General features: G+C 40.2%; 1 protein-coding gene across 1 annotated transcript in view; it reads right to left on the bottom strand.

Annotated features, from left to right (window-relative positions):
* The window catches only part of C1H2orf88 (chromosome 1 C2orf88 homolog), a 28,659-nt gene extending 18,320 nt beyond the window's left edge, over window positions 1-10,339 (bottom strand). The window contains exon 1 of the mRNA XM_061203320.1: window positions 10,059-10,339. The gene's annotated coding sequence lies outside the window, so the exon portion shown is untranslated. The remainder of the gene's footprint in view (window positions 1-10,058) is intronic.
* Window positions 10,340-12,472: the final 2,133 nt, after the last annotated feature.

The raw sequence follows: 12,472 nt of genomic DNA, 5'->3' as shown, positions 1-12,472 counted from the left end.
ACAGTAAACAGAGGACTTTGTACCGGTAATACTGACAGTCACTGACCTAGACTATAAATTTATAACAGGATCAAATGACACCAGTTAAACTGGCAAACAGAAATGAACTCAAATTTAATACAAAAAAGTAAAAGCTAGAAAATACAGCAAATGTGATTTCGGTCCGTCTGAAGGTCACCTCAGGGGCACTACTGTACAGTCTTTGGAAACTTAGTAGCTGCTTTCGTCCTCAGGCACACAGAACACGTGCTGTGTGCAGCTGCTCAACACCACGGCAGTCACAGGAGGCTCTTCATGCAGTCACATTTGGGGCCAAATTTTCTCAATGGAGAGGCAGAGAAAATAACACTGATAAATGAAAGGACGATGTAAGAGATTCTAATAAACCTGAGCAGAGCTGTGTGGTATCACTTCATCTGTAAACTGGGAATCTACCTCAGACATTCATCATAAAAATTGTGCGCTTCTACACGTAAAGCATCTAGAACTGCCTTGGAACATGGAAGGTGTTCAAGTGTTCAGTAAGTATTATTTCCTTTCCTTCTCTCTCTTAGGTTGTCCCCTAAACCTACTAACATCAAATTATTATTTTAAGTGCTTTAGTTATTATGTTTTAGGATTATAATTAAGGAAAGAGAATTATAACCTAAGAATGCTGACGGTCATTTGGGAATTAAAGAGTTAGAATTGGGTGCCAGATCTAAGTCAGGGGTCAATGCTTCATCTCATTTACCAGATCCTCCGGGTGGAGAAGGGAAACAAACAGGCTTAACTCTGGGTACAAGTCTGGCTTCACCTGACCACTCCTATTTATGACTACAAATATTGAATTCAGTCTGCAGTAATTCCTCCAGCCCGGTAATCTAAATACTTGCGGGAAATGAAAAGTAGCTTCTGATGAACTAGTTGAAGAAAACCTGATCTAGATCAGCACTAAGATTGTAAAACATTTAAACTTTATATTCTGTACTAATTTCTCAGTCATGTCATGTCCTAACTAAATGACACAAATGTACTCATGACACATGAATTAAGCTCTGTAAAATTCTGAAGCCAGTTCCTTAGGCAACTGTTGTTAAATGGAGGTGAGGGGTGGAGGGAACAGGGTAACAATGTCAGAATATTGCCTTTAGTTTGTTACAACTGGACTATTCTTTAGATCCTGTAGCTGAAACTAGGTTATCTGAGCCCAAATCAGAACATGAAACTAATAAAACATAAAACACAAAAATGAATGCTCAATCCTCAATTCATTATAATTTGAAAATCATGATCCACTCATCCTTATATACTAAGCCAATTATTTACTGCATAAACTCCTACATCACATTTGTAAAATGCTTTCTCTTTTAAAAGGGCTTTCTTATTTTTTCCCTCCTTATTCACACAGATATCTTCTCTATAAAAACTGACCCGTTTTTAAGCGTCTGTCTCAAGTACACTTCTGTGTAAAGGCCTTCCCACTACCTAATATTACTCTATCCCTCTCTTGGGTTTCCGTAACATATTTATCTCCATCACTGTACTTTTCTCATTCTTCTTGTTTACAAGTCTGTGCCTAGACTCTCAAAGGCAGGAATATGGCCATACCACTTAAACTCTTTCTGAAAGAAGATGGGTAATAAGTAATTGTTTATCTTTGTATCTCACTTCTATATGCCTAGCACAATGAAGGGCCTCAGTAAATGTTAATTGATTTAAATAATTTAAGTCTAGATATTTTAAATAAAATTCCAGTCCTCTTAGAGAGCAACAGAGTGTGTACAGCCCTAAGTTACAAATGATAACCAAGTGTCTGGAGCTTTTCAGAGTAAATTATCCATCTACCTCTGTTTCTGTTGAGCATATCTCATTTGCATTTTCCCTTTTCCTCTTTCCCTCATGTCTTATAATTTATACATCAGAAAGGAATTATTTTTCCTCATTTTACAAAATACATTGATGTATAACTCTATATGTAAGCAGGTTAAATATCCTGCCTGGGGAAGCATGTGACCTTGATGACATTGTATGAGAGACCAGATACACTGCCTGTTCTAAAATCCATATCTTTTGATTCTAGTTTCAGGGATCTTGCTGCTGTATCACAGTGCCTTCCTTTCACATTTCATGACATGTGCTAATTCAAGTAAACTGCCTAATTATGGAACAATTTATTTTACAAACCCATTCTTCAAAAAATTGTCTTAAAGTGGATGTGGTGCAATGGACACTCTCAAATACAGATGTTAGTAGTGCAAACTGGTTCAACAGTAGCATAACAATTCATGTTAAAAGCCCTAACCCAAATATCACACTTTGAGAAATTTATCCTAAAGAAACGATCAGAGTTGTAGACAAATATTTATATGTAAAAATTTTCATGAAAGCCCTTTTATAATAAGAAAAGTTGTAAATAACCTAAATGTCCAACAATAAGAGGTTTGTTATCATATGTCTGTATCCTGGAATATTATGGAACTATTAATAACTACAGCAGATAGTCTCTAAAATGGCCTTCAACAATCCCTGCCTGCTGGAATTCCCATGCCTTGTTTAATCCCCTCCCCTTAAATATAGGACTAATGACTCACTTCTACCAAGAATATAGCAAATGCCATGGGATGTCACTTCCAAGATTGGGTTTCAAAGAAACCATGACTTCTGTCTTGCACTCATTCTCTCACTCTAATGGAAGCCAACTGCTGTGTTGTGAGCAGCCCTACAGAGAGGCCCATAAAGCAAGAAACTGAAGGAAATCTCTCTACGGCAGTGTGCAAGGAAGGGATTGTCCCCCAGTTAAGCCTTCAGATAAAGACTATAGCTCCAAGTGACAATATGATTGTGAAAGACTGAAGCAGAGGTACTCAGCTAAGCCGTACCCAGATTCCTGATCCACAGGAACTGTGAAATAACTATATGTTTGTTATTTTAAGTAATTAAGTTTTAGGGTAGTTCATGATACAAAAATAAATAATAACTTTAGAAAATATTTAGTAACATGAGGAAATGTTCACATGTTAACTTTTAAAATTACTGGTCAAATGGTTTATTTATCCAGAGCAAAACAATTTAAAAACTCAGCCTGTTAATAACAAAAATATTGTTTAAAAACAGACTGTGTACTATTTGTTATTCGAACTAATAATTTCCTACAACATTTCCATTCATTGAAAATATTTTCAAGACTGTTACAAGCCTGCCTTGTAATATCATATAATTTTAAGTGTAATTATCATTAGCTAAAGAAATGACACCAAACATTGACGATATTACTATCTGCCTCCTAAAATATAGTAGAAAAGTTTACAAAGATTAGATTCTTCCAAGTCTTCAGAATTTATAGTTAATTTTTAAAAGCATAAGACTATAATATACATGTATGATTCCAATTTTTAAAATATATATGGTTTAAAAAGAATAGAAAACAGGAAAATATCAACAGTGTTTCTCTTTGGATGGTGGGATTATAGGTAATTTAAATTTTTCTTTATGCTCTTCGCTGTTTCCCAATTTTTTTCAAATGCATATATTATTTTTTATCATCAGAAATATCTTTTACAAAAAAGTCAAACTAATAATTTGATATAATACATTTTACTGCTTCAAATCAAGATTTAATGCTAATAAGAGACTCAACCATTTTGCGAAGAGACAGTATAGCACTGGACCCATAACAAGATCTAGGCGATAGCACTCAATTAGCAAGTCAATAAAACTATAGTATTTCTAATTCTTTTTTTTTTAAAGAAGAAGGCTTCATGCTGAGTCATATGAGAGTTAAATTAGTGCAGGATTCAGAAGCAAGAACAAGTTTGTGAGGGGATATGATAGATGTGCTCCATAGCACTGGTTCCTGAAGGTCAGTGTTTACAAATAAATTAGAATATTAAAAAGCTGAGCAACTCCTGTATCTCCCATAAACTCAATATTTATCATCTGTGATCTACCTAAACATGCTTGAACCTTACATTCTAGCCCATATCAACTTTGGGGGCCGTGTTTTTCTATATACAGTATAAAGTATGCTTTTTATTAAAGCTATATGTACGGGAAGAAGAGAAAAGTTGTTTCAGATTTTAGGATTTGGTAAACAAAATTATTTTTTGTCAAGCCATTTCTCATTTCTCTGAGGGCAGACAGGTCATTCATCCAAGATCCTGACGAGGTTCTTTTAAAAAATGACACCTTGATATTACAAAATACCAAACTTAAAAGGTTCCACTAAACAAAATGACTTTATACTCAAAATCAATGCATAAAATCTTTTTCTCGTAGAGTTTTCTTTGAACTTCACTGGGCTTAAGGAGAGAAATTTATCATGCACAGCAAACTTGTGTCATTTCGAGCTCAGAAAAGTCAGAAAAACCAACAGATTCTACCCAGAGTTCTTCACATAACTTTTGTCTAAAAAAGGGTAGAGGAATTTAATTAGCTGTGTGACCACAGGAGTTTTTCTTTGCTTCTTTGAGACTCTGCTTCCTCATCCCTAAACTGAGGGTAATAATGCCTGCCCCAAATTCCTCGTGAATAGTGATAAAGGAAAAACATAAAGCACCATAGAAATGCAGCAGCTATTCTGCTACTATTATTACTAAACTGATAATGAGGTAAGAGGAAGGAAGAAAACACTGTGAAAAGGAAGGAAAAGATGACATTTGAGTAGATTATTTTGGGTAATTCACACTCCCTGGTTCTGAACAGTTCTTCCAATCCCCTCCACAAAAGTCCACCCACAAGAAACACATCAGACACCCCAATCTCAAAACTTCCCTTAAAGGTGGAAGCCATATACTCCAAAACAATCCTTAAAAATGTAGATCCTTGTGGAATTACATTTCAGTATGAATGCATATCCCATTCCACTGGAATGGATGATGTATCTGTCAGTCTCTCTCACAAGCCCGTGAATTCACGGAGGGTAGACACTTTGCCTCACTCGAAGCCTGAACTTTTAATAAGTAGTTTCTAACTCGAGGTTGGTCCAAAATACCTAAATCTTGGTCATTTTAATTGATCAAACAATCTTAACTGACATTTTTCTGAGCCACTAAATTTTATTTATCTCAATCGTCATTAAGGAATTTGAGAGGGATCAGAGTTTGTCACGACAATGCATAAGGCTTGTTTTGAGCCAAAGGCAATTAGCTCTCTGCCCTCCACCTTTTTTGTCCAAAAGCAAGGCATAAATTTCCCTTTGTAAATGTGTCTCCGTCTCCTATACCAAGAAGAGAACCACTCTGGAGACAATTCTTATCTGCAAAACAAACAACCCTTATTTATCATACATTTCCTAGCCACCCTCTCAGAACTCACTGTCATGCCAGAAGCCCAACCGCCTTTCCTTAGTCTAGCCCCTTTCCACACTGTATCACCCTTTGTTAAGATGATACAGAAGTCCGCAATTCTAACCATTTCCTTGAATCACATTTCTTTGTGAACTCCCATGCATACCTAGGTAATTAATTTTTTTCTCCTGTTAATCTATTGTCAATTTGATTTTCAGGCCCAGCCAATGACCCTAAGAGAGGAGAGGAAGATGATTTTTTTCCTTCCCTACATATTCAAGATTAGTTAGTCTTTACGTTATGTAGTGGAACCACCTCAAATATTTTAGAACAAGTAGGAGGCATAAATATTAAAAGTGTTAAGTGCTATGCACCAAATTAAATTCCAGGCAGTAGTACACGTAATTTTGAATGCTTAAAAGAACCATTAGTCTTATAATGGAGACATGGAAAAACATGGTATCCAAACCCACTTGGACTCTGGGTCAAAGGACCAAGAATTTTGAAAGTTTTGCTATTTAAATTTTGATATTTTTTTCATGATACATATACCACACTCCTAAGGAGTCACTATAGAGTTCCTACTCTCTGTAGCTGATGGTATAATATTTCAGGGTGGGGAGTGGAGGTAAGGTGGGGCAGAGGTACATTTAATTTAAACAAAAAAGAGAGATATATATATACATATTGCTGATTCACTTTGCTGTACAGTAGAAACACAATATTGTAAAGCAACTATACTCCAAAAAATTTTTTTAAAATTAAAAAATAAAAAAAAGTAAATAAGAAACCGCCCCCCAAATTTTTTTTAAAAAAGCCTTTTTACCTATTGGATATAATTTCTCACTAATCCAAGGAAACTTCCTCCCCCCTCAAGCTATTATCCTTACCACACACACCCATGCTCATTTTCTCCTTCTGGCCTTCCCTTAGGTTGAAAAACACCACCTGCCCCATATCTCCACCCGGCACCCTTTCCCCTCTTCCCTGCGTAAACCAAATCTGTGCCATCTTCAAGGCTAGGGGAATCCCCGTCTCCTTCAGGCAGACTTTCTGGAATTCCTCAAACCTTTATCCAGATTTCTTCTTGAACTCCTGTCCAGCCTATTTAATTTATAAGTGCTGCCTCCCCAAATGAGATTAAAGATTCTTCAAGGGCAGTAGCCATTTCTCCTTTTGCTATTTTGCACAGAACAGTTCTCCATGTAGAGGCACTTAATGAATGCTAATTAAAGTCTGGTTATTTATCAAATATCCATGTGCTTCAAAGTGTGTTAGATGCTGGGGATAAAACAGTGAACTATACGTAGTTCTACCTCTTTCAGGGCACTTACAACAAGCAAAAGCCACAAACTCCCAGTAGTGTTAGGGCCAGTGTTTCGTTTGGCCAGTGTAATGTTCCAACTGCTCTGAATGAGAATAGTTCTAAGCTGGGCATTCACTCTCCAGCTCACAGGACTCTGTACACTCCCTTGTGTCTGGCACCCATACAGCTTCACTAATTTATGTTATCTTCAGCCCCCTGTGAAACATCCTTTATTTCACAACTCTTAATTTATAAGGAATAAATTAATTCTTAAAGTACAGGCTCTTCCTATATCAAATACTGACTAGTTATTTATTACTCCCCAAACTTTCAACATTAGAATGTCATTCTATTCATATCACTCTTACTATGGAAAACAGGCTCCAGTTAAAAAGAAAAATTCCAAATCCAAGGCAGATGGTATATTAATTAATTAGAGAAAGAAAACAGAACTGCTCAGCAACTGTTTTGCTTTCTTAAAAGCAAATGATCTTTAAGCTGGAAAGGACAGAAGAAACCTCATTAAGAGAGAACCAAGGTACAAGCAGAAGAAGTCACTTTAAAAGAATTCACGTCTTCAAAATCTGGTGAATTATATTCCAGGGAGAATCGGCAGATGTAAGCACAGAAATATCCTGACAACCTCAGAAAAACATGGAGAAGGAGGGAAGTCTCAAGAGGCTAGAGACTCAAATACACTTTTTCCCCCTAATTTTTTAAAAATTCAAAACTGAAGGAAAAAAATAGAATTCCTAGCCATTACAAACCAGTTAATTTGATACCAATCTCTGGCAAAATTCAAGATTTAATCAGAAAACGGGGAATATTTAGGGGGAAAAATACTGGGGATTTCAAGGAACTAGGAGTTTACTAAGAATCAGTAATTTTTAAACTAACATCATTTACTTTTGTAGTAGACCAGAGAATATTCAAGATCTTTTAATTTAAGCAAAGCATTTGATTAAAATTATTCCCATAATGTCCTTATGAAGAAGACTGACCTATGGGCTAGAACAGTTTAATCTGAAGGACAGTGCTAGCTGAGTTCAGCTGATTACTTAATTTGTCTCAGCAATATCTACTGAGGGGCAAATAGATTCCCAACCAGTACTGTACTTGGCACTTTCAGTACATTACTTTGAACTCTAACAATTACCTGAAAGGCAGACGTTCCTAACCTCATTTTATTGATATGGAAAAGAAGTTTCTCAAGGTCACAAAGCTAGTAGCCAGGCTCCAAAAGTCTAGGACTTTCTATGTGCCACGGGCTTCTAGATGTGCCACCATGGCAAAAAGACCTGTCCCATGTATTATCAATGACCCGAATGTCTGGTGAACAAACTCACCACATGTGCAGGTGACACAAAATCAGAAGGCAGAGTTAACATGATGAATGCCACAATCAAGGTTAAAACACGTCTAACAAACTGCAAACTGGAGAGAGGCTTAAAGTAATAGAAAACAAGAAAAAAAATGTTCATATTCAAGAAATGTTTAACTGCATAATTAAAGAATGAATAAAGCCTACCTTGACAGAAAAGTGTGTGTGGGGTGGTGGTGGTGAGTTTTTTAGTCAACTTTGGTGTATTTACTACAAAAGCCAATTAAAAATTAGATGATTTTAGATAGCTAGTGGGAAGCAGCCACGTAGCACAGGGAGATCAGCTCGGTGCTTTGTGACCACCTAGAGGGGTGGGATAGGGAGGGTGGGAGGGAGACGCAAGAGGGAGGGGATGTGGGGATATATGTATACGTATAGCTGATTCACTTTGTTATAAAGCAGAAACTAACACAACATTGTACAGCAATTATACTCCAATACAGATGTTAAAATAAACCAAAAAAAAAGTAAGAACATCAAAAAAAAATTACATGATTTTGTTTGAAGATAGGAACTCATTGCACTCTGCACTGTTCAGACTAGACTGAATTAATGCATTCAATTTTGGGCTAAGGATCTTTAGCACAGAGAAAGGTCTTAGGTAAGGAAGGAAACATTAAAGTGAATATTATTTGGTGAAGATAACTAACATTTACTGACTTCTGGGCAATTATGCTAAGTATTATGAACATTATCTCATTTGATTCTCACAACAGCCCTACAGGTAGATAGAGTATATTATTATTCCCATTTTACAGATGAGGAAGCCAAAGCTCAGGGATCTGAAAGGCTGTCAAGTAAAGGAGACGAAAGTCTTACTCTGTACCACCTAGACTTTTCATTTCTTAACAGTTTTTTGGTCATAGACTCTTTCAGATGGATGAAAGTTTTAGATCTTCTCTGCTGAAAAGTTCTACATATAATTTCACAAGTTGGAGGGCTATTGGCAAAAGTAGGATTAATGAGAAACAGGTCCAAGGAAGCAGTTGTCAGTTCAGTGTAAACAAGGCCTTGCTAACAATAACAGAAAGGAGGGATAACTCACAATGCAGTGAGTTCCCTGTCACTAAAGTGCTCCCTCAAAGTGTGGCTGGTCTGTCGGGAGTGCAACAGAGGGAATGTTAAAATGGATTGGAGGTTGGTCTGTGATTTTAAAGTACTCTTTTGTTATAAGACTGTGGGCCTCGGAAGTAATTTTCGTTTGATGGCAAAACAAAGAAGTTAAAAACTGAAGTTAACTGTTTTAACAGACCATTCTGCTGAAGACATCAGGCAGAATACCTAAATGTTAATGTTATTTCCCATCTATATACACGGTACCTGTATCAGGTACTTGAAAACAGCCTCGTCCAAAAATTAAAGGTATATTCAACTGTTGATCTTGATGTGATTTATACTTTGTCATAATCAAAGTAGACTCCTTATTCCTCTGAATTCTTAACTAAAATGTTCCCTAAGATAAATACCATAAATACCAGATCCTAAAACGATGGGGTCTTTGATGAGAACGTTTACTAGTTTATAATTTTTGTTAACCTATTTCCATAAAGGATGGGGAGGGGGCAGACGGGAAACATAAGAGAAACAAACTCCGATTGTTCTGCTCTGCTTCTCAGATCCCTTCGCTAACAGCTGAAGGATCTTACCGTCAACTCTGCTTTATTTCCCATGTGCATCATAATTCACCTCGAGATTCAGGCTCCCAACGCTCAAAAAAGGAGCTCACACTTTGCTCCTGACATGCCTTTCAGAGCACAAGCTTGACAGCTTGGCATACAAATTAAGTGTTCATAGGCAAATCTTTTACCTGAAAATCTTTACTCTTCAGGCAGGAAGGATCGGGTGGAAGATGAAACTGCAACTCATAAAGCAAAACCTTGAATTTGAGGGCTCAGAACAAGGTGGAAGGAGCGGGGGCTAAGTTCTTTAATTAGGAGCCGGAGGCACGAGGCTCTAGCCGAGGCAGCTGGCCGAGAAAGGTACGGTTTAATCAAAGCCTCCTGTAACTCACAGGTTTCTGCCACTGAAAATCAAAAAAAGCAAAACTGACGAGCAGAGACCTGCGGACACACACGGGTCGCCCACCTCCCAGGTGTTCACTTACTCGACACGTCGGCGGGCAGCTGCGCGCCCCTCGGGCGTCTGGACGGCGGCGGGGACCGAGCAGGCATCCGGCGCTCCTGCAGCTCCCGGGCTGGCGCTGCCCCGCGGTGGGTCGGCGTCTGGGCGGGCGACGAGCTGAGGCCCGGGCCAAAGCGGAGTGCGGTCCAGCTGCAAGGGCAGCGGCGCCGCCTTCTCGCCAGCGGCCGGCTTAGTCAAGTGGCAGCATTTGGAGGACGGGGTGTCCTTCGGCCGCGCTCCGGGCTCCTCCTCCCGCCGCCACGCCCGCCGCGCGCTCCTGGCGGGTTCGCGCCCCGCACCCGGCCTACCGGCGCCGCAGGTGGCGGCCGAGGGCGCTCGGCTCCAGGGCGCGCCCTCCGCGGGCCGCACTCGAGTAACGGGCGGCGGGGGCAGCCACGGTCACGTCAGCAAGCGCCGGTCCCGGGCAGGGGCGGAGCTGGCCCGTGAAGCTGCTGGGTCCGGCCACCGCCCTCACGCCCACCCTAAATATACTACCCAGACTTCGGTCATTCCCCAGCCCGGCAGGAATTAGACCCCCGAATTTCGAAGAAAACATAAGCGAGCAAGTCACTTCACTTCCCTGGCCCCTGACGGAGCCCCCTGGGCTGCTAACCGTCCTGGGCTCTGCCCAGGTGAGAGGAGGGGCTGGTGTCTGGGCGGGGGCCTGCCGTGGGGAGAACCGGTGCGCGCGGAGCCCATGTGCAGGTGAACTCGCGGCAGCCTCACCGAGGCCTTCCCATCTAGGGGTTCCGGCGCCCGGGTCCAGGCTTAGCAGCCAAACCCGCTTTGACCTCAAACTCCACGCGGTTCAGGCGTAGGTCAGGGGCTCTGCCCCTCCTAACTAGCTTGCACCCTGAGTATGCAGAGCAAAAGCGCTTGATGTAATTTTAAAAGGACACATTCATTTGGTACTTCTCTATCCAGAAATACTGAAGGACATTTTCCAAGCATGTTTCTCCTTAAAACACCACTAATAAAACATGCTTTTCTCGCTTTTTTTGGGCACTGAAGTCTCTATCTCAAAACATGGCCACTATTCAGTTGCGTTTCCTTTCGCATTCCATGTGATGCCTGTATCTTTCCAGCATGATTCCTAGCAATAGTAAAAGCCCCAAGAGACCTACAAAAGAACCATTATTTTAGTGTTCTACAATGGATTAGTCATGCAAAATTCACGCTTGAAGAGACCTTGGTGATAACTTCAGCTGACTCCTTTACATTACAAGTGAGGACACTGAAGCCCAAAGTCCAGTGGCAAAACTAAATGTGAAAAAGACAGACTGGAACCTACACAGCTCACAGTCTGTAGACTAACATGAGGGTTAGCTCTCTAAAGGTATAACATAGTAAAGAATATGCCTAGATTGCAGAGGGATTGAGAAGCATAAATTATACAAAATCTAGTTCAGATAATTTTAGACTTTAAATGAATCAAACATTCCTATTTATTACTATGCTTAAATTAACTAAGGCAACTTTTATGTACAGACAGTAGCTCAGAAATGTCATTTTGCTTCATGATAATATTAATGGATTGGAGTAGGCACATTCTGACAATCACAGAACGTGAATATACTTATATGAACTGTTTTGTCTGGTCAGTATCAATTTCTAATGTACTCCAGTTGACTATACTAAGATAAACAAGTATTTAGTTCTATATATTTCAGGCATATCATGCTAAATAATTATGATCAAATGCAAGGTTCCACCGTTAGGCCTAATTCTTCACTGAAGGCATCACTGCTTTCCCTCTCCCTTCGCACTTTAAGCTTTTACCAACCTAGTACTGCAATGATCCATAAGAGACCTCTGGGTTCCACACTGAGAGATCAGTGTCAGTCTATGATGTGCTCAAGGTGAGAAAAGAGAAACTTTAAAATTTGTACTTTTACTTCCCAGTTACCAGAGCAGTAAAGGGCGAAGAACGAGTCTCTGGCGTCCACCAGAAAAGAAAGAACTTGTGAACACGTACATTCCTGTGTCTCACACAGTTCAGAGATACGCTGTATCATCTTTACCAAGTATTAGTTCCCCGCGTCGGCCAGACTCAGGCCAGGCCCTCCCTCCACCATCCCGGGTCTGGCCAAGACGGAGAAAAACCCAGGAGCAGCCCTCTCCTCTCTCTGCGGGTCTTCCCGGGCCGGTCCCTCACTAGGACCCCGGGTCTGGGGCGGTGCTAACAGGCTGCGCCGCGAAAGGCAAGGCTTCGCTGGGGCTCCTGGGCGGCCGGGTGGGCTTACCAGGCACTTTGGATGAACCTGGCCACAGAAGATGCTTCTCCAAGCTCCTCCGAGAGACGGCCTGCTTCCAGCCTTAGGACATCAAAAGGTGACCGGGGCCTTGGCCTCTCCTCAGGACTCTAGGCCGTGCTTCCGGTCAAGATGGTACCGCCTG

The sequence above is a fragment of the Eubalaena glacialis genome, chromosome 1 (assembly GCF_028564815.1).
Source record: "Eubalaena glacialis isolate mEubGla1 chromosome 1, mEubGla1.1.hap2.+ XY, whole genome shotgun sequence".
Taxonomy (NCBI): Eukaryota; Metazoa; Chordata; class Mammalia; order Artiodactyla; family Balaenidae; genus Eubalaena; species Eubalaena glacialis.
This window is presented reverse-complemented; position numbering and strand designations above follow the sequence as displayed.